The sequence below is a fragment of the Trachymyrmex cornetzi genome, unplaced genomic scaffold, assembly GCF_001594075.2.
Source record: "Trachymyrmex cornetzi isolate Tcor2-1 unplaced genomic scaffold, Tcor1.1 scaffold482, whole genome shotgun sequence".
In the NCBI taxonomy this organism is placed as follows: domain Eukaryota; kingdom Metazoa; phylum Arthropoda; class Insecta; order Hymenoptera; family Formicidae; genus Trachymyrmex; species Trachymyrmex cornetzi.
The window spans coordinates 638,536-661,089 of record NW_017299641.1 but is presented as its reverse complement, the minus strand read 5'-3'; the positions used below and the strand labels follow the sequence as shown (position 1 = coordinate 661,089).

The 22,554-nt window shown below is 37.8% G+C and overlaps 1 protein-coding gene across 1 annotated transcript in view; it reads right to left on the bottom strand.

Annotated features, from left to right (window-relative positions):
* The window catches only part of mnb (minibrain), a 72,656-nt gene extending 50,355 nt beyond the window's left edge, over nucleotides 1-22,301 (bottom strand). The window contains exon 1 of the mRNA XM_018513973.1: nucleotides 21,503-22,301. The gene's annotated coding sequence lies outside the window, so the exon portion shown is untranslated. The remainder of the gene's footprint in view (nucleotides 1-21,502) is intronic.
* Between the last annotated feature and the right edge of the window lie 253 nt (nucleotides 22,302-22,554).

The following is a 22,554-nucleotide window of genomic DNA, read 5'->3' as shown; positions in this document are numbered from 1 at the left end:
CCGCCGGTACACACCGGCAACTATTCCCGGTCATACACGGGAAACGGAAGATCTCGTGCCGCGCGGCACACTGATACGCCGTGCAGAAAAAGTCGTGTGCTTATTCAATGAGAATGAGCCAATTAAAAGCTACACGTCACGCGATAATTGAATCGCGGCTCTGCGCAATACACGTATATCGCGCTCTGCTTCCTTTTAAATTACCTCTTAACGACGACGATCGTTCGAGCGGGACATTGACGATATATCGTTAATCGAATAACAGGCGGAAAGAAAAGTGTATTGCGGATTCTTTCCAGGATCAGATCGTCGCTACGAAGAAGCTGTCGTTTCCCCGCGTTACGTATCTTCTATTCTGAACGAATACACGAAATTAATTAGCATGATCGGTATGCTTAGGTGACTTCGATGGCGTTCACCAAGGATTACTATAGGGAGTGATCGTTAACCCCTCCCTCGTATCCCATCTGCAATTATATTTTTATTCCTTCCGCGGAATTGTTACAAATTCCTCATCCTAAAATTCCATAACTTTTTCCTGATTTCCAGAGAAAATTTTTCATGATTTTCCCTAATACCTTCAATATTTTGAAATTTTTTGTATTCTCGTCCTGATTTGAAAACCGTCATACATTTTATTGAGAGCAATTTAACGTAGCAGTGTAAGCCACTATTAAAGTTGCTGACACTGCTTGCATTTAATTATTAAGTTGGTAATATCCTAATAATTTTGTAGATGTACGCATATTAAACTTCTTTAAAGCCAAGAATTTTAATTTTCCAGAAAATTTCACAAAATTCCCTGACTTTTTCCTGGTCGTTTTCAATTTCCCTAATATTTCCCTAATTTCCCTAATTTCCCTAATTTCCAGTTTTATGGCAACTTTGCTCCGTCTGTAATCTGGGTTCGTCTTGTCCAGCTCAGGTTTTTTTATCGTTTTAGGTTTTAAAAAGAAATGTGAAAAAATTCAGGGTTACTTTTCAACATCTCTTTTAAACATTGTATTACCAAATAGATATTACAAGATATTTTAGAGGAGGAATAACTCCACTCTCCTTTATTAAAAAAAAATTGGAGGTTTCGTTTGTGCCGAAAAAAACCCAGATTGTGTAGACGGAGGGTTAAAATGGGCGTGTCGCGGCATATCGGCTTTAAAAAAAAATCCACTCGAGGCTCGAAGGCCGTTCACCCTTCGGTATAGGTCGGCGAGTTTTCCGACAGACGCCTGTCCGCGATAAACGGCGCGGATGTTTAATCGATAAACAGGTGTTTACCGAGGAAATTATACGTCGTTATTTCGAGCGTGCGTGCGTACGTACGATACGTACACGCGTGCGTGCGTGCGTGCGTGCGTGCGTGTGCACGCTTGTCCACGGATGCCGGCGACGATACGAGTGTGCGTGAGAAAAACTTGCCGGACCGTGTCGTTCCACTCATGCTTTTGTCTACCCCCTGCCCCCTCCTCCCCCCCGCATTGAAACGCATGCGCCTATCTGTGGCGGTGTAGGTAGAGCGAACGTTTGAAAAATCACGCGTTCCGAGTTAAGACAGATGATATTTGGCGAGCGCACGATTGGCACCTCCTCCGATTGATGATATAAACGAAAAGGTGCACTTGTACGTGTCCGTATGTGCGTGTTAGATATCGTAGAGAAATTCGACCACGCTGAACGTAGTGGCACAGAAAACCGTTAATGCATTCGTGTGTATCACGTTTTATTGCAATATCAGATCGGTATCTTAAGTTTATATATGTATGACATGCTTTGCTATGCATATCGGAGTATGTAGATTCCATCCGGCGTCTTATTGAGCTTGTAAGATACATCGAAAAGTGTGAAACGGGCGACAAACAATTTTAACTAAAAAAAAAAATTTCATTTCTTGCGAAAAAGAATTGTGCAGTGTATCTGGATTTTTCAGAGAATTTTGACTTTATACTATTAATTTAGGAATTATTTTGATATCACGTTATTATCATTACTAACATATTTTCTCATATTTTTGGCACTTGTTTGCAGAATAAGTAATCTTTTTTGTTAATGATGGTCAGTACTGACTGACAGTCGCCCTGAATTTTTTCGCAGTTTTTTAAACATTTTTTTAATACAAGTTTTTACACGTTTTTCAAAAGTTGGATTTCAAGAGCGGGAAATTAGCAAGTCAGCATTCCTGATTAATATTAATTTTCTGCTAACGTACGGAAGCGATAAATTCGAGAGTGCAGCAACAAATTAGCAATTAATTAACACCTAATTATGCCATAAATCTGAGCTTGATTTCCAGTGGTAGGAGTGCTAGATAGCGGTGACAGTGATTGGTAGGACACTTATCAATCAATAGATGATGAGATTCGTGCTCTCTGCGTCCACGAGGACTTTAATCATACAGTTAGTACGCGCTATTTGCACGACGTTTACGAAGATTTTGCTCGGTCGAAATGTGTCAGGCGATCGGCCGAATGTGTCTCTTTCATCTGTAGAAATATATCATAAACTCGTTTCATGCACGTTTCATAAAGAAGTATTGCAACAGTTACAGAGATAGAAATCTCTACTGAACGATGGCAAAATAAACAAGAAACATATACAATAATATCGTGTGGCTTCTTAATTATACATTTTGTTTTTTATTCTTTCCTATGTTCTAAGGCTTCTTATGTATATTAATTTCTTATCTTATTAATTTTTTTTCTATTATAATTTTTGAATTTGGCTGAAGATTATTAAATGAAGTCTAAATGTCTCTACGTTGTCTAATAATTAAAAAAATTGGTTTTATTTTTGTTGGTGTTGATGCTTAAATAATCTAGTTTCTAATTTGTAATCTAATTATTTGTTTAACCTTTCTTGTACTTTTCAAATACAATATCTTATTTAAAAAATATTATTCACGCATAAATATTTTCTGCTTTGACGATATCGTCATTTTCTAATCTTCATTATCTTCTTTTCTATTTGTTTTCTAACTTAAAAAAACACGTCTTGAATATATTGCTTAAGAAAAATACATTGTAGATTTTTTAATGCATTAGGGGAACACTGTTCCCTAATGGGAGGGAAACTCTTATCGCGCGGCGCGCAAGACAGTATTGCGTGCCGATATTGTTAACGCAAAGCGACAGCTTATCGGCCCGGCCGAACTTGGCTTTCAAGCGATATTATTTACCATCCACGCATGGCGCAAATTCACTTCATGCGGCAAATGTTCACCAGTCTTACGCGCCGCACGCGTTTTATGTCTCGCAAAGATAAATATCCGGCACGAGCAACGGTCCCCTGTGATCGACTATCTCGCAACGGGCACGAAACAAAATAACAAAAAAAGAGGCATGGCGTACATATAAACTCAGAAAATATTCACCTTGAACACCCACGCCCGTCTCGGATGTCCTGCAACTGCAGGCAGGCCACCGTTGACGAAATAGTAGTCGCTGAAATCCCGTTTGCTCGCGCGTGTCGAAAGCTTTTATTTTCGCCATCGTCACATTCGATACGCTTAAATAACTGGAACGGTTAATGGAATTTTCGTCGATCACGTTTATATTTGGATTCGCTACCGAAATAAGTCCTCACCGTGATAATATCAAGAAGCTTTTTGAAACGTAGAAAGAATTCTTTGAAAGATTTAAAAAACGTAATCTACTGATGCCTGTATTCTATCAATGTAGATTAACTTTAATCTCGGTTCGATTTACTCTTGTATTTCTTTTTAATTCTAATTATTAGAAAAAGATGAAAAGTAACTTGAACCAAGATTAAAGTTAATCTATTGGATCGGAACAAGTTCATAGCGTTACGAACTTTGAAGTTCAAACAGCTATAACTTCGTTAAAAATGAACAAATTTTAAATTTATAAAAAGGATTTTTAAACTTAAAATCTCTACTTTCGAAAAGTTACCATGTTTTTTGAGTTTCTGCGAATTTAATAATTTTTATATATAGAAAATTATATGATCTGGAAAAATAAGAAATTTTTTTTTTACTTTTTAGATCTGTCACGTGTCCAAAAAACATTTGCAAAAATTTTCGACTTTTTAACGAAGAAGCTTAGAATTTTCCATACAATCATTTTAAACAATGTTTCTAAGATATTTGTTATTGAGTTATCCGAATTAAATAAAAAAAGCATTTTGACTGTGATTGCTTGCAGCTCCGTTAAAAATCCGTCATCATTGTACCGCAATTCGAAAATCAGATTTTCAAAACTGAAACTTTACTCTATAAAATGGTATAATTGCCAATTTAAAAAAAAAACATGTAGACATGATACAAATAAAGTAGCGCTATGAACTTTTGATCCAATACACATTGAATGGAAATGAACAAGAGACGTGTTAATGATAAAAAAAATGTATGGATTATTTTATTAATTTTTCCAGACGTCGAAAACAGATCGAATGGACCGTTGAAAGTACCTTGCCATTCACGTTTTATTTAACATTTTTTTGTTGTGTTTTTTCCAATTTAAAAATATGTGGTTATCTCAATCAACCATCTAAATGATCCCTCTTTATCGATTCTGCGACGACAGAGAGAATAGGTTAGAGAAAAGGACAGAAAACCATTAATCCGGACCGTTTAATCGAGATCGTCGGCGCACCGATGACCTTAAGCCCGTTTTCATACGGTCCAGAAATCGCGTCGTGATCTCTGATTTTTCTCAATTTCGTCCCAACGCGCAAGCTCGGATAGTTTAAAAAATATAAAAGCAAATACATTAGCGAATTCATAAAATAAGTAAAAAGAACAGATAAGGAGGTGTACATGAATCTGAGACGTAAAAATAATTCTTTATAAAATCTTAAACCATACGATTAAAACAGATGATCAACTGAGAGTCTGACCCACGAAAAGGACGGACGGTAAGTCCCGTGTCAAGAAACAAGTATATTCGGCCCGCTCGGACCGAAGAAGAGAAAAAGAATCATGGACAGGATCAGGAAGGCCGACGGAGACTATCACAGGTGGGCAGGTGTGGGACGATGCTAGAAGGAGAAAGCCGTAGGGAGAGAAGAGATCTCTCGCGGCGCCAAGCGTGACGAAGGAGCAGCAGAACGCGCCGGGAGCCATCCTACAGGACCATGAAGGAACGTTCTCGCCGGCAAACCAGAGGTACGGCAGCAGGACGAGTGAGGGGGAGAGTGGGGAACAGGAGTAAACGAGAGAGAGAGAGAGAGCCAGCGAGCGGAGGAGACAGAAGGGGGACCAAAGGGGAGCCGGCATAGCAACAGAAAGACCGCTTCGAAACGAACAGCCAGTCGAGCGCGCTTCTGCCGGTTGCTGGTTGCTGCTGGCTGCTGCTGCTGACTACGACGGAGCCGCTCGACTGTATGTCGTGGATGAAGCGAGAACGCGATAGAAACGAGAGAGAGAGAATGATAGAAAGAGAAGGAGAGCAAGAGCGAAAGCGAGAGAGAGAGAGAGAGAGAGAGAGAGAGAGAGAGAGAGAGAGAGAGAGAAGAGAGAGTCGCGTATTGATCGTGTCGCACGGGGGTGGAGCAACCGCCGACCGACTGGCTGGTCTGCCTTCCATGCGAGCTCGTCGCGAATCGCGGGGAAAGGGGTTGAAAGGGGGAACGGCAAGGCAGAAAAGGGGAGAACGCCGCGCGCGGTCCTTCCGACTAGGTAAGGACTTCTTCGTCGCGTCTCGATATACGACGCCTGGACCGGAGATGGCGGGAAGGTAGGAGGTAGGCGTGAGGGATCACGGAGCATGCTGGGCAGACGACGACGTCGTCATCGTCTTACGTTAACGTTACATAGTCCTGCACCCTGTAGGCACAGCTCCTTCCGACGTCGTCGATTCGTTTTAATTGCAGTTCAATCGTCTCTTTCCGGATTCCGTCTCCTTCCGGGAGAAGAAAGGATCACGAATAATTGAGATCATTCGAACGATTGAAATCGCTCTCCGGGAAGGGATGAAGTACGCTTAAACTCGCGTTTAGGGCCGCGCGTGAAGGGCGTGAGGGAAAGCACGCGGAGAAGCGCAGGGCGTAGGGATGAATGCCCTGGCGGTTTTCTCTCTCGGAGGCGCTGCAGTCGATAGCCGCTTGATGGGAGGACGAGGAAGGGCGAAAGCGAAGGGCGAAGGCGGGGGAGAACCCTTCGCGAACGAGGAGAGCTTCCCCGTGGCTTGCACCCTGGGCGAAAAGGTATCCGGGATCGGTAGGGCGCCATCTTGAAGGTAGATACACGCGGTGAACCCTTCGCCCTTCGCCGCCTTCGTTGAATCGGTGAACGATGCTTGATATCGAAGGGACGGCGGTGGTTGCGGTTGAAAGGGTACAAGAGGAGGACGGTGAGTTTAGAGAGTGACGCCAAAAAGGGCGAAAGTAATCCTTTCGTGTAAGGTTTTGACAAAGGCAATAGGAAGCTTCTATGATCTTTGGATCATTAATTCTTAGATAAACTATGATATCTACGATATAAAAAGAAATATCATAGGCATCGAGATTATTTCTTTTACATTTCCATTGTTTTCTTCTTACACAGAAATAACTATTATAAAAATAATTTGACACAGGAAATTCAAACGAAAAAAATAGTTCGAAAAATAATCTTAACAAAATTTTACTATTTAAAAATATATTAATTACAAACATTGGAATGTTTTTTAATCATGTATCATAAATAATGCTACTTCATTCTTTATTTTTCTTTTTAATGGACAAAAAATATATACAAATGATACCAAAAGATAATTTTGAGAAGTAATCATGAAATTTTTTTACAAGATTACGAGTTAGAAAAATTAACCTTAGGACGGAAACCGAAAAAAATTCATCTAAAAAGTAGTTGCAGTAGACAACTCTAGTTTACGAATCTTAGTCGCTTCATCGCTTTGTCCCCATCTCCAAGTGCCCTTAGAAAAAAATTTGTTCTATCGCTAAAGTGTCGCTTTACGGCCACCTTGCAATTATCCAACCACTTAATTTCTCTCTCTCTCTCTTTCATGTATCTTTTTAACATTTTATCTTTTTAACATCTTTTTAACATTTATCTCTCGGCGGAATCGTTTTGAAAAAAAATTAATGACACTTTCAAAGAACTACTACTCCAACGCCAATAAAAGACACTACACTCATTAACCTGTACAAATCTCAAAGAGGATGCTTATACACGCACGTACAGTATGTACAGTTTGCACCGCAAAGCTGTAAAATTGAATACCATTTCTTTGATTAGAAGCGTAATTTTTACTGAAGTAAATGGAACTTGTGACACACACAGATAAGAACATTGAAAACCGCGACTTAAAACTTCTGAGAAATAAAGAAACTCGCAACATGCGTAACTTTAGACATAGTAAAGGAATAAGAAAATAATATAAAAAATAATATTTTTACAAAAGAATTATATAAACATCCCTACAAAGATCCTAATTATATTAAAAAGAAGACGTTTCTCGAAGAATACCCTAAAAATGGCGGTTTCTAATTTCCTTCGAGTGGTCCCTAATTGACATTTGCCAGAACGAAAAGATAAGTCCACGATCTTAAAATAAACGCAGAGACTTCACTAAAGAATATACAAAAAGGGTGAGTATATGATTTAAAGATCTACCTATCTATGCAAAAGATAATTTCAGCTTCAAGCAAGAGTATGAAGTAAAGAGATCTGAATAACTGAAATTATTAAACTTTCAGATATCACACCAATAACTAGAATAAAGCTTGGACTATCACTTTCATATCATTTTTATTCCATAAGTTGTCTAGACTTAACATATTACTCATGCTGGAAATGAAATTTAAAGGAATGATCATTAGTCTGAGTGGGTAGTAATTAAATATGGATCAATATATCAACTGTTTCATTCTTTGCAATCAATGAACTTCATGTTCTTTATTATTAATATAAATTTAAATTAAAATTTTCTCTTTATTTGGGAAATCATATTCTATACTTTTAGGTTTATCGATACATCTATATTAAACGAATAAATTAAACAGACAAAAAGAGAAACGGGGAGAGAGAGAGAGAGAGAGAGAGAGAGAGGGGGAGGGGGGTAGAACTTCACTTTTTACATTTCGCATTTGTTGTAACGTCATTTCGATACACCAGGCTGATAGAAATTCGCGAGAATCCGCAGCTTATCCGCGAGAAGTCGTTTAATATTTTCATCAGGCATTCCTTGACAAAAGTCCCGCGAAAACTTGTCTTTATTCCCTCTTCGTCGTCTGTCGTCGTCGAATCCGTGTATTGCGAGACACCACAACTCGCGCGCTTTTTCCTTTTCTTTATTTCTTCCTTTTGTGACGAGTCACGATGCGGAACGAGTATCTCTCTAACATTTTGCATACACAATGGCGCGGGAATCTACGGGCAGCTACATCTCGGTTAAATATCGGACGTCTACCCAGAAGTAATTGCACCGGCAACTATAATAACGTTCAGCCTTATCGCTCCTACGTTGTCTGATGCAGTTGCATTACGACAATCGTACACTGGTTATTGGAATCAATTATTACGATAAAGTAGTACCAATCTTTTAAAACAATCTGGAAAGAATCGACCTCCATGCGACTAAGAATGAAATTTGTTTAGCGATTATTCGTCGTATTCATAGAAAGTCGCGTGAAAAATGCAAATCTCAGAGAAATCGTGAAAGAATTTTTTATAATTACATTAATTGCTTCTTATACAAAACGCCTCGTCTTAATCAAGAATGAAATGAAGTATAATGCACTCCGGAGTTTAAGAGATTAATTTCTTTGAACGCATAGCTTTCGAATAAGGTTGAGAAAAATTTTAAGACAGACTATTGAAAGATAGAGTTCAAAGAAATATTTTTAAAATTACCTCGAGCAAAAAAGGAAAAGTTCTATTAGATAAAACATTGCGAACAATGAAGAATAAAGTAAATACTGCGAGTTTTCAAAAAGCCCAAAAAGCTGCGTGTGTATGAAGTTAGCCCGTCCAAACCAAAAAATTCCATAATTCTGATTAAAGTTCCCGCAAAAAGCTGTCCAAGAAACACGTGTGTCCCTCGTGCGCTGCGCCAATAATTCTCGTGATAATAAATCTATTAGTCGGTTCGCGAATGCCACGACGTGCATTCGGAAACGCTGCCACGTAAGCCGATAGACACGTTAACTCACAGAGATCACCCTACCTCCCACCCCCAGCCAGCCCCTCGTGTTCGTTGCCGCGTAACGCGAGACGCGGTTAGAAAGAGGGAACGATGAATGTACCGCATCGACGAAACAGACAGAGAGCGCAGCAGGAAACACGAGATCCAAGAACAGCGTACACGACGCATACATATACGCGTGTACGCACGCACCTCTCGGCACGTCCCGAATATCTATCCGAGTTGTTGCGCTTGCATGACTTGCACCGCTATTGTTCGGATTATCGATACTTTGCTTCAGGTACGAAATCTTTTCGGTGACTAGGTACCGTAGACTCCTGTATTAGCTACTCGAAATATCGAGTAGAAAACTGAGTACTGCTGAACGATCAAAGAAACTCAGTCACTGAAAGGACTGATTAATATTCTCTGCGTATAACGTCCGTTTCTACCGATGTAGATTAACTTTAATCTTGGTTTAACTTACTTTTTATCTTTTTCTAGTTCTAAGAATTAGAAAAGGACGAGTAAATTAAAGCGAGATTATATATAGTTAATTTACATTGCATTGGTAGAAACGGGCATTAAATGATGAAATCAGATCTTAGAATTAGAAGAAGATAAAAAATAAGTTAAACCGAGATTAGAGTTAATCTACATCTTGGTAAAAATGGACGTAAGTGATTCAAAGCGACGAACACGTGTACCGATCAGCGTCTGAGAGGATTAGGTACTGACAAGCGTCATAAAGATATCTTCGTGCACAACCACACAGGTACACTTAACACTTGTATGCTACGTGTGCCAGAAAAGGGAAGGGGACGTCTGATTTTAGAAGCGTGTCTGTGGTTCAAGTGATTCTAAGCCGAGAAGGTCACACGAGCGTAGAATCGATTCGGGATTACAAAGTTATGACGATTCTATTGAGAAGAATAGAGACGCACCGGAAATTAAATGGACATATCGAATAGTATACCATATTGGTTATTGTTATCCAGTATTATCGTAGTAGGAACTGGCGCTGTTCAAAAATATAACATAAGACGATTTCACTAAGAAACATTCGACATTCAAAAAAGAGTTGCAAATGTAAAAAAATTAAAATCAAAGAAACAAAAGAAGATTAAAATTCTTGTATTCTTAAAGAACATCTTTATAAACCACATCTTTTATGACAATATTTTATAACAACGTTTCGACTCTTCAATCGAACTATCCTTAGTATTTAATTCAAAATGATTACGTTTACAATGCGACAATTTAAAATAGTTATACAAAAATGCATCTCTTACGTAAACGCTTTACATAGTCATGTTAATTAAAAAAAATTCGTCAAATTCGTAATTGCTCTGTTAGTACAAACAAAAATTGCCGTAAATATTTCCGTCAAACTTTCTGTCAAATTATGCCCAACGCCAAAGGAAGTCCTCCTTCAAAAATGATGTTCTTTAAGAATACAAGAATTTTCGCAATAATATCCAGCTGATGTTGACTTACATACTCCTTGACTATTATTACTAATTAAAATTATGTTAAAAATATTCCACAAAGACAATTTTTTATCCTTATTCTTGTATAAATTTTCTGTTTATTTTTAAACGTGATTTATATTTTAGTCAATAAAAGAGTTGTTTCATTATTACGTTCGCGTTGCAAAACTTAGGTATAAAAATATTTCGATTAAACGGACGCGAGAAGAAAATTGCGCGCTCAACGGTTAAATATCCAGCTTTCAGTGAGAGTCGCAACTTTGTAGGAGTTCCAGATCAAATCGACGTTTATATGACTTCTCTTACTTCGAACGGTTTTAATCCCAGCAGGGGCTGCAAAGTGACCAAGCATTTAGTATCGACGATTAAATGTGCAATAAAAATACTATAATTCTCGTTTTTTTAACAGCTTTTTAATAGCTTTCATGAGTTCGTTTATAATTTTCGGATAAATTAAATATATTCTTAATTGAAAATATCATAACATTTAACATGAATAAGAGACCTATTAAATGAAAAGACATTAATTTCTTCATCCCTTTGTGTTGATTATTTTCTCAAAAACATCAACATCTAAAGTTCTAATTCGTATTATCAATTAAAAATTGAGAGTTTGTAAAAAACAAACTTCACGCAAACATATATCTAAACTTTATTATTAATTTCAAATAGATTGTTAAGTATAATTTATTGCAAAATCTAATATTAAAAATTGTAAACGTACAGTAAATGATAACCTCATTCAATAGTTTTGTTAAGAGAAGATCAACTTAATTGATCCATGCGGGTAAAGGATGATTTGTTAGATTCTAGATAGTCTATATATACAGCAACCAATGAGAATACGTGTCTATGTATTCGTAAAGATCGCAAAGTTATGTGCGTGAATGGGAATGTAAATGTGTATTGTAGCCTAAGTGTGAGTGTACGCGAGTATAGAGGGGTGAAATCCGACGGCGCGATAGGGTGAATGTACAGACAATTTGAAGCCTCCCTTCTGTCTGGTCGCAACCTTGCTGAAGGCAGTATAATTTGAAAATTGGAGAGGTCAGTGTCGGGAAATCGAGAGGGAGAGAGCAGGAGAAAAAGAGAGAGAGAGAGAGAGAGAGAGAGAAAGAAAGAGATGCGGGCGGTGAGAAGCTACACGACACAACGCAGGATTTGAAAGAGGGTGAAAAGAATATTGGGGAACCAGATCATTATCATCCATCGTTGGTTTCCACTTACATAGAGAGTACAAGCCACTTAAGCATGGCAGCAATATCGACTTGTATTCATCACAAAATTTTGAAAAACATGGTATAGGAATTTCAGTTATTATCCAAACGAAAAGAAAAAAAACTGAGTATTTTGTAGAATCGGAAAAAATGAAACTAATTGACCAATTAATCAATTTGACCTACTTAAGCCCTAATTAATATCAAAGTTACAGTTCAATTATTTAACAAAAAAGATACAAAAGAATCGCAATTAATTACACTGACATAAAAGAGCGATAGATTAAATCTCAAGTGGAACGTGTCGTAAATCACGTATGGTTTGCGCATATGCGACATCCTCGCTGTTGGCTCATACGATGAAGGAAATGGGTGGAAAAAACGAGGTGGGTTCTCACGAACCACCAGGTGGAAAAGGTCGGACTTCGGCGGCCGACATCGGTCAGGGGAAAATCTCTTTCATTTACTTCTTTTTTGTCTACTTTGTCAAAAGAAAATCACGCACGGAGCGATTGCGAAGCCGATTCGGTAATTATATTGCGGTTGCTGTGATTTTATCATACGTGGTTACGGAAAAAGCACCGGACACCTTTGTTTTGTCCCTTTATGTCGCCGATCGAAATAAAAACATGCAGACATTTCGCCTGATTTAAAAATTATAACATTCTTTTATGGATAAAAAAATAATTACAGGAATGTGCCGGGCCAAGGCCGACGCTTTATATAATTAATTATGTATAATTCATAATAGATAATATATTTGTATGTGTGTGTGTGTGTGTGTGCCCCAATAACTGCGCTTGACTTTTATTGGCTCGACACATTCTTATGTAACATTTTTGCTAAAAGAATATATGAGTCCTTGAGACTCATTAAAGCTTTTTGTTATTAGTCTTCGAAGTTTTAAATTTTTTAGCTATATAAAAACATTGCACTATTTAAAAATTAGGAAAATGTCCTAGGGTCATAGGATCCATGTTCCAGTTACGGGTGAATTTTGCGTCATTCTCGGAGGCTGTTGCAACGAAGGACAGCCGTATCATCATTGTTTCTTCCATGGTCCGCAGAAAAAAGTGCAAGGGATGATGGCGAATGAAAAGAGGATAAAAGAGGGAGGGAGGGGTTATCAGTTATTCGATAACTATCTCTTCCAACTTTGACGTTAACGACCTTCTCGCGCTTCATTACGCGATAAATACCGTCACTCCGCCCCTCCCTGCCATGCGTAAAGTTTGGACGCGCGCGCACGAATGGCAACGGTTAATTGAGGCCGCCTCGGGTCGCGGCCGCGCTCGCTGTATCTCGTACCTTCCGACCGGGAGAAGAGTACGACGAAGAGAGTTATACGACGAGACGCGGCACAAAGCCAACCGCAGCCGCAGTCACCGGGTGTAACAATGAAACGCGCCCTGTGCGCGGACGATATTATCTGCGCGCGAGCACCGTAAATGCACGAAGCGCGATAATAACCGGCGTGGCGGGATTAACGGAAATTCAGGAAGACGAGAGAGTAGAGATCGAAGCTCGATCGGTCTTGACGCGCCCAGATGGAGAGGCTCAACGTTCTTCATTCGCGTATCTCGTACGTTCGGCGCATTCGCAATCGCTTCTCACATTAGCGAGGATAATTGTTTATCGACGCTCTCGTCTTTGGTTATGCGCTAACTTCAATTCGCGACGTCGAACGTTGAACGGATATCGATTTCCGGTTACACTCGTGCAGAACATTGAAAGGACGGTTCTGTCGGAAGTATCTAAAAGTTTTATTAGATAGAGATCTGAAAATAATTTTGTTGGCCATCAAAATAATTATTTGTGCTTTCCAGCAAGAGACACAATGTAGCATAGTGTAATAGTGATCATTTCATCTCTGTTTAACATTAGTAAACAATAAAAATGTAATGATTCACTGTGTTGCAACTGTGTGCAGTCTTTTGCTGAAAAATATCCTGTATAGAAAGCTTAAGCTTTGATGACTATACTATACAAAATTTTAACATTTCAGCAATCTCAGTTTAAACGTCCTACATAATTATTTTGATGATCCAAACAAAACTATTTTCAGATCTCTGTATCAACACGGAGAAAAATATCTGGTTGAAAATGGAGAAACCAGAAAATTCTGATTATATCAATCAGAATTCCGGTTATCACAACTAAAACTCTAGTAGATTTAACCAGAAAATTCTGATCCGTCCATTTTCAACCAGACATTTTTCTCAGTGTAGTTACACATTTTTAGATACTTCAGCAAAATCATTTTTCTTTCTATATAAACCTGAGAATATATTGACCGTTGTAATTCTTTCATTGGAAAAGAGAGGGATTTCAGATAACGATGATTAACAATAAGTTACGTCGATTCTCGCATCTGTAAATGAACAAGATTGAAGTAGAACGCCGGAGAGGGAGATGCACTTAGCGTAGCGAACACCGGATGCGTTTCCTATCTGATTACGCTATTGAAATCGCGATTATTTTCTCAAGTTCTTCAGTGATCCGTATGTAGGGCAGCAATGGTATTTTTTCCTTCCGATCGATTAGAATCGCGAGATTGCTTCATACTACAAGATTGAAGTAGAACGCCGGAGAGGGAGATGCACTTAGCGTAGCGAACACCGGATGCGTTTCCTATCTGATTACGCTATTGAAATCGCGATTATTTTCTCAGGTTCTTCAGTGATCCGTATGTAGGGCAGCAATGGTATTTTTTCCCTCCGATCGATTAGAATCGCGAGATTGCTTCATACATCAAGGGTACATCGCGTCCGAATCGACAATTTCATTCTGCTCGATCCGCAATCAATCTATTGTCTTTCCCTATCTCGCCCGCGTCATCCACTTTTCCGATTCTCCTCGCGTAAACGCGAGTTCGAAAATGAAATCGTTTTGTCATGTAAGTATTTAAAGATCGCACGAGATCCATTTCCTATTGCGACGTAGTAATTTGAAATTCGTTTCTTGATATTTCATATGTTTACAGTTGTTTTACTTCAACTCACAAAAATGTATTTATCGTATCTTTCCTGATACGCGATACTTTAACCATAGTATTTTTAATTACATTTCATATTCTCACATATCAAATAATTTAATACATTTTTCGTTTGCCACCTCTGCCCACATGGATCAAATAATTCATAGATTTTAATCTTTTCATCTTAATTGTTTATTGGTAATTAAAAGAAAGGAATTTGCTTTATGATTTCTTTCTCCTTCTTTCTCTTTCTTTCTTATTCTTGAAAGGTCAACGTCTGTCGATATCGGTCCAGAGGGGTAAAATTGGACGGTGGTGTGCGAGGAGCGCGAAGCGAGGAGGTGCAGAGTCGAAAATACATATATACGTCATTCGGTAGCCGGCCGGTCGAAGTCTTCGGATTGTCCGAGAGTCGCTGATCAGGCATCGGTCCAAAAACTGGCCGCCGGCGACATCGTCCTCGCGACGTTCCAAAGTACACCGGCTATTCGCACTACCAATACTCATCTCGATGATGCAGACGAGAATATGACACGTGTGCCGCGCGCGCGTCGGAAAATCGTAGATCCTCCCTTCCAATGAAACTTTAACATGGGTTATCCATATTAATGCCTTTAAACCAACTTGCTAAATAATTACTCACTATTAAATATTATAGCTTTAATTTTGTCTACTTGAAATCATAGGTTTTTCAACTATTTCTTTTTTTACAATATCTTTTTAATCTAGAAAATGTTAATGTTTTATAATATTTTTGATAAAAATAAAAAAATGTTTTATACCCTCTAAGGGGTGATGGCCCTATTAATATGTCTTTCATTTGTGTGTCTATCTGCGCATTTAATTTATTTTAACATATAATTACTAAAACACATAATAGATATAAGCTAATTGTTTAGGTTAATATTTCATAAATCATTATTTTAATCATACTTACAATTCAATGTAACACTCATAACACAACGCTCTCAGTTTCAACAGAGAGAAGCTTAAAATCTTGCGATATTTTACTAGACTCATATAAATATCTCTAAATTGTGATACGTATCTTTAGAAAAATATTAACTATACTTTAATAATTAAAAAATAAAATATTATCTTTGGTATCGTATACATTAATAATTTAATTTAATAAAAAAAAAACTTTTCTTATTTATTTATGCTAATTTTCTTTATGACTTATTTAAATGCAAAGACACACTAAATTTTGATACTAAAATAACAAAAAATCCTGACTCATCTGGGCTACGCCGATTCTAAAATCTAAAAACATGAAAGATCAAAAGACGAAAAGACAGCGAGGAAGGAAAGAGAATGAACTACAGGTTCTCCCCGAAATTGAAAAGCAGGCGATTGTCTTTTGCCGCGCGAGAGACATAACGTGATCGCACACTATTCTTGTCGTCGTTACAAGACAACTCGAGCCTAAGTATAGGAGGTCGGGTGCCTGCCTCCGTTTAAAAATACGTCACACATACCGCCTGCCTTCCCTGCTACTCTCGCTTCCTTCTTCGTCTATCTTCTTTTTCTATCGCCTTTTTTTCGCGCCTTTTCTTTCTTGCACGCATCGTGAGGGAAAAAGCGAGAGAAGGAGAAAGAAAGAGAGAAAGACCCGTCGATCAGCAGTGTTCAATGATTCACGACGAAAGAGTATTTTGGCGCGACGATCAATAGCGGTAGTTTCGAGAGCTGTGATCGTCAGCCGGCTGAAACGCGCTCGCGAAGGATTTCAGACTCCGTTCTCACGATCTGCGGGATAGAAGTCTTCTCAGTCGCATCTCGCGGAACAGGCTGACTGCTACGACAAATAGAGCGGTTTGAGATACCACAAAAAGATTGCATCGCGAATGAAGTTACCGTCCAGTAAACAGAACGAAGCTTATTTGTAGCGTTTGAACGCTGAGAAAATGCGATCTATGAGATTTTTGCTCGTAGAAACATTACGTGCCTTATTTTTTTTTATCTCGCGAAAAATACAGAGATAGATCCTATGTATGCACGTGTATTATGTATGTCGCATGATATCTGGAAGTTTAGTTTTCCGTAATATCTTTTGATTACATAAATTATATTAAAGTATTATAAGAATATTCCAAAATAAGTTCAGTAATAAAATCTGGAAACTTCGCGGTTTGAATTTGTAATAAGAATAGAGAACGACACACATAGTGAGTAATAGATACAAGTTTTTCGGATAATAACGGAAAGAATATTTTGCTAAAATATCTAAAATTCAGTTAGATACAGATAATAATTTTGTTATTATTAGATTGTCAATATAATTATATGCAGGATGTTCAAACTAGTTGCTAAAATGTCGAAACTTTTTGCAGCAATATTTGCTCGACCAAATATTGAATAAAATAATTTCAACTAAATTTTCGGTTAATACAACCAAAAATAATTTTACTTTTCTAAATATTTAGTTTCTAAGTATTATCAAATAATAGCATAACTAACCATGTAGTAACAATAACTAAAGATTTAGAAAAATAAAATTATTTTTTACCATATCAACTAAACGTTTGATTGAAATTATTTCACTCAACATTTGCTAGCTATTACAAGACTCTTTCTTTCAGTGTGCCTGAGTACTCAAAAATGTGCCAGTCCCGAAAGGTAGAATTCTTCTCTGCATGAGTAGCTCGATGACCTACTTGCAACAGCGTCGCGGAATTGAAGCTCGGACTCGTTATCAACAGCGTTAATCAACAGTTTCCCGACGTTGGCAAACCGCGAGAAAGGCTACTTTTTTGCATCAGGATCGACTGCGCCGCGTTAAACATTCGACGCCCTTTGGACTCGGACGGGGAAGCGCGATTAATTGTGAAAGATAATGAACGATCGATCACGCCGGTAATCGCCGGTTTGGTAATCTTACGTGAAACGCCGCCGGATCAAGGGGTTATTCGTTTCCCGTCGATTAGACTCCCTTCGCAGATTTTCGCGAACGCAAGTCTACGATCGATCGGGAAATATATTTATCGAGGGATGAAAATTTTACGGTAAAGTATAAAGTTACACTCGTTTAGACACTAAATACAGCCACTTGATCAAGAGATGCTGACCCGGTTTTTTTCGTCTATCCTGATAGATTCCTTAATACAAAGAGTCCATTACATGATGAGTTGCTTTAAATAATCTAAATTTAAAAACGCTAACTTGTTAAGATAATAAAGATTTAGTGTGTGTGTATGTATTTATTTTCACATTGAAAAAAAAATACTAAATTTTAATCAATATTTGTTTAAATAGTTTTAAGTAAATATTTAGATACTAAATGTAAACATATATATTTGATACAAAAATCATTTTAATTTTATTTAACTTTATCATTTTTTTATCGAGTAAATATTTATTTACTGTAAATAAATGTTTACTTTAATACTATTTAAAGAAAATAGTACTATTAAAAGAAATAACATTAAAGTGTTAAGATTTAATAAATTTTTTTTTCGATACGGTACCGTATGAAATTTTAATCTAACTTTCAATTAGTATAAGTACTTTAGCAATACACTTCTAACATTTTTCATTTAAAAAAAACACAAATTTTCCAGCTTAAGTGAAATAATCTCGATTTACCTAATCGAGACTTATTCGGAACAAATTCAGTACAATGTGTCTTGATATTTTCAAATAACTAACAAAATTTCATAAAATCATAACAACATTTTATTCCTAATTGTATAGAACGTGTTATATCGATCACGTCGTCCTTATCTCAGACTCTTCTTCACTATCTTTCCCCAATCTCAATTATTAATTGTCTTGATAAGCACGTCGCAAAGTAAAATTCTGCCGAAGCAAAGTTCGCGCTTAAAATTATAATAAATGAAGGCCTTTATTATCCGTTTGCACCTCGGTAGTTTAATCTTTCGAAAATCCTTCACTTTCAATCGCTTCTAATCCGAGGACTATTCGTCTCTCGATGTTTCCGTTCGGAAAAATCATCAATCGGGAAATCCCGAATAGATTAAAAAACGAAGACATCTGTAGCTGAAAGAAATCGCGAAGAAAGTGAAACAGCCCGATTGTACAATTGATACATAATTCATTGTTAAGATCGTTCCTTCGCATGTGTTGCGGTATCTGGCATTACTGGCATCAATTAGCATCTCGCACTCGCGACGAACGCGGGAAAGAACAGCGTTATTATCCGGCGGCGACAACACGGATGGTAGTACGGTCGTTAATCGAATCATATTGCCGAGTTAAATGCGGACGTCGTCCGCAATTGCGGCATCGTGCAGTTTCCTTCCGCTGTCGACTCGTTACGCGAGTCTCATTATCGGACGACGCTACCGAGGGAGAGGGAGTCAGTGGGAAGGGAGGATGAAATCGGCCGCGCGCTTTACTCTCTTTTCATCTAACAATGGTGAATGAAAGTCTGTTTGGCAAATGCGATATATCGCACCTGCTAATTTGAGTCGTTCTCACGCGCGTTTGTCGTTTCATCGCGATGCACTTGCATCATTTGATACATTCACCAATTACAATACACCCAGTCCTTGTTATATCTAGCAAACGTATATAAGACTGGCTCGAAAAAAAGAAAGAGATGACTTCCGATAAGATGCCCGTTGTGGGATAAATTTGTGGGTATTATGGCCATACGAAAAAGATGCTTATAGGCTGTAATCTCCAATAATTGTTAAATAGAGCGTTTTTGTAATCATTCTGAAAACCTATGGCTATTCTATCCCAAGTTTACCTTATTGCAAATGAACGGTATGATTGGTAAGTGCATGGTTTTCCTGAAGGATCTAAAAATTTAGCTAGATACTGATTTCAAAATAATTTTGTTCGATTTTATCGAAATAATTACGTATACAGGACATTCAAGCTGGTTGCTAAAACATCAAAATTTTTTGCAACATTGTTCTCATCATGCTTGAGTGTTTCTTATATTATTATTTTGATAGCCTAACAAAATTATTCTTAAATCTGTACCTAATAGTCAAATTTTTACACATATCAATGAAATCATTTTTTCCGCATATCCTCCATTTTATTACGCTAAATAATTATTTTTAATATCTTTCGAAGACGTTGAAGAATATCCTTTAAGCTTTCTATTCTGTAACTCTTAATGACAACAACGATATCGTTGTTGTCGTTAGGAGTTACAGAATTAGAAGCCTAAGTCTCGAATTTGAATAGACAAAAAGAAAAAATTTTGAGACGACTGATAAAACTTGTTTATAGAAATGTTTATAAAGCTCTGATGTTTATATATGAGCAGAGTTTATGAAGTAGTCACATTAAGGAAAATAGTAACGTACAGAAAGTCTATCCTGCAGTAACGTGTTGCATCCGAAGGCACGAAAATGACGGAAAAACGCGACAGTTTAACCAGACGTAAACGTCAGTTGTCAAAGGCCGGCGCGCCGTAACTTACGGTTACACCGTTCGCATTTTTCCCTCGTAACATTCAGCCGTCGATGTTTTATAGCGCGTGCATACAAACGTGTCAAAGGTCAGGGATAAAAAAAAGATACAGAGACACATGCTTTCTCTTTTTCTCTCGCTTATGCTTCGCGTTGAACGGAAATAGATACATCAAATACCGGTTTTGCTCTCGTAATATACATTTCTTTTTATATTTAAAACTGAAAACCTATTTTGCGTTACTATTATTATAGAGAGACAGAAAAATCTAATTTCTATTATAAGTAATAAAAACCTTAACGATCTAAGATGGATTTTAAATAACATTTTCAATGTGAATTTATATTATTGTCATTGATATTATTGTTAACGATATTATTGTTATATGCAATATAAAATGAAAGCGTTAAATAAATTTTCTTTTGAGCTTGGCGGTCTCTTTCTATCGAGTGCCTTGAGTCATTGTCTTTTTATTCCTGATTATGGTAACCTGACACACAAAAATTCGGCAATATTCGAGATTTAATTGATACCCCGCGAAATATTTCTCCCAGCTATTAATCATATGAATTTCCGGAAAAATTAATGGTGTTCGTAAGAAATCAACCAAGTGAACAACATTTCGAAAGTGATCGTAATTTGAAAGTAATTTTTCATATTCAGTTTTATAAGAAGATATTACTTTAACAATTTAAAAGTATGTATATATATTCGTCACTAATCTGCGTTCTTGTATGTATTACTAGATCGATATTATATTAGGTGTTAAACATAATTCCTGTCGTTTTTCGTCTCCAAAATTGATTTGTTTCGAAGGGAAGATGAATGAATACCTCAATCAAAGTAATTTCTTCCATTTTCTACTTTATTACTAATTAATAATACTTTATTAATAATACTTTGAGTAAGGTATTTCCCTTCGAAACAAATCAATTTTGGAAACGAAAAACGGCAGGAATTAAGTTTAACACCTAATATATTACTGTAATGATTAATTGTTGTCTTCGATCTTTGCCTTAGCATTATCAACAGCATCGATAATTAAATTTGAAATGCAATTATTTTTTACTAAATCGATTAATTAAATTTCTCTAAAAGTTACTACATTGTTTTTGATATCAAGTCTTTCCTAGATCGACAAAATCCCTTTCTCCGGCATCATACATTCCAGACGGAAGCTCTCGATCAATGTAGACTGCGAAATAACCCGCCTCCCTACTCTTAAACCAGCAATCCGTTCCGAAAATTCCCGTTACCGTCCGAGTCGGCACGTGCATCATCAACGAGAAGGGAGAGACGGCGCGGCGATGGAAAAGGGTGGAATGACTCAGAAAGTGTGCGTTTACTCACATTGTTGCTTGTGCCTGGACTCCATGAGCATCATTTGTTCGTGTTTGTGCCACGCAGCGTCGGTAGTGTCGGTGCCGGCGATGCCCCTCGCCCCCGCGGAGGGTGGCTGGACACCCCCGCGTGTCCCACCGCCCCCGCCACCGTACTCCATAACGGCGGCGGCACCCTACTCCGCCCTTTCGCTGCTGCCCTCGGCAGTCCTCAGACGCTCACAACATGGAGCCGACCCTCTCGATGCCACACGATCGCTCTCTATATTTCCTTCCTCTCTTTGGCGCTCTCTCTTTCTCTTTCTCCCTCTCTTTCCTTCCTCCTTTTCCACTTTTTTTTTCACTCCTCGCTTTACCTTCGACACTTGTTCGCCTCCCCTTCACTGCGGTTTCTTTCACGAAATATATATATATATATATCGGCTCGATCAGTCTCCGCGAGAGGGACTATTCCTCTATAGGGGGAAGAAACACCGGCGATCCGGACTGGAGAACATCGAAACAACGTCCAAACAACCGTGACGCGACGGTATCCTTTCGCTCTCTTCTGCCGCCACTGTGATCGTCTTCTTTTTCTTTCTCTTCTTCTTCTTCTTCCTCTTATACTCCACTTGACGATTCGGCTTCAAGAGAAGCAGCCTAAATCTTCCCTCGTCCGAAGATGCTTTCGAACATGTCGTTTCTCGCTTCTCTCCGGCCAGGGCGCGTCTCTCTCGCTCTCATACGAAAAATAGCTCTTATTTACACGCACGCTTACGAATCACTCTTTTTCCTCTCCTTTTTATTTATATATTTATATATTTATTTATATAAGTATGTATGTATAGCTTGTGTTTCTCTCGTTCTCTTTTTCTCGTTCTATAATATATATATACACATATACGTATATATTGTATATATATATTTATTTTGCACGTCTCTCTCTCTCTCTCTCTCTCTCTCTCTCTCTCTCTCTCTCTTTCTTTCTTTCTTTCTTTCACGCTTTGACTAAAATTCTACTAGCTTTTGGCGGTGATTCGTTACAGTTTTTTTTTCTTTTTTCTAAATATATGTATAGTCAGA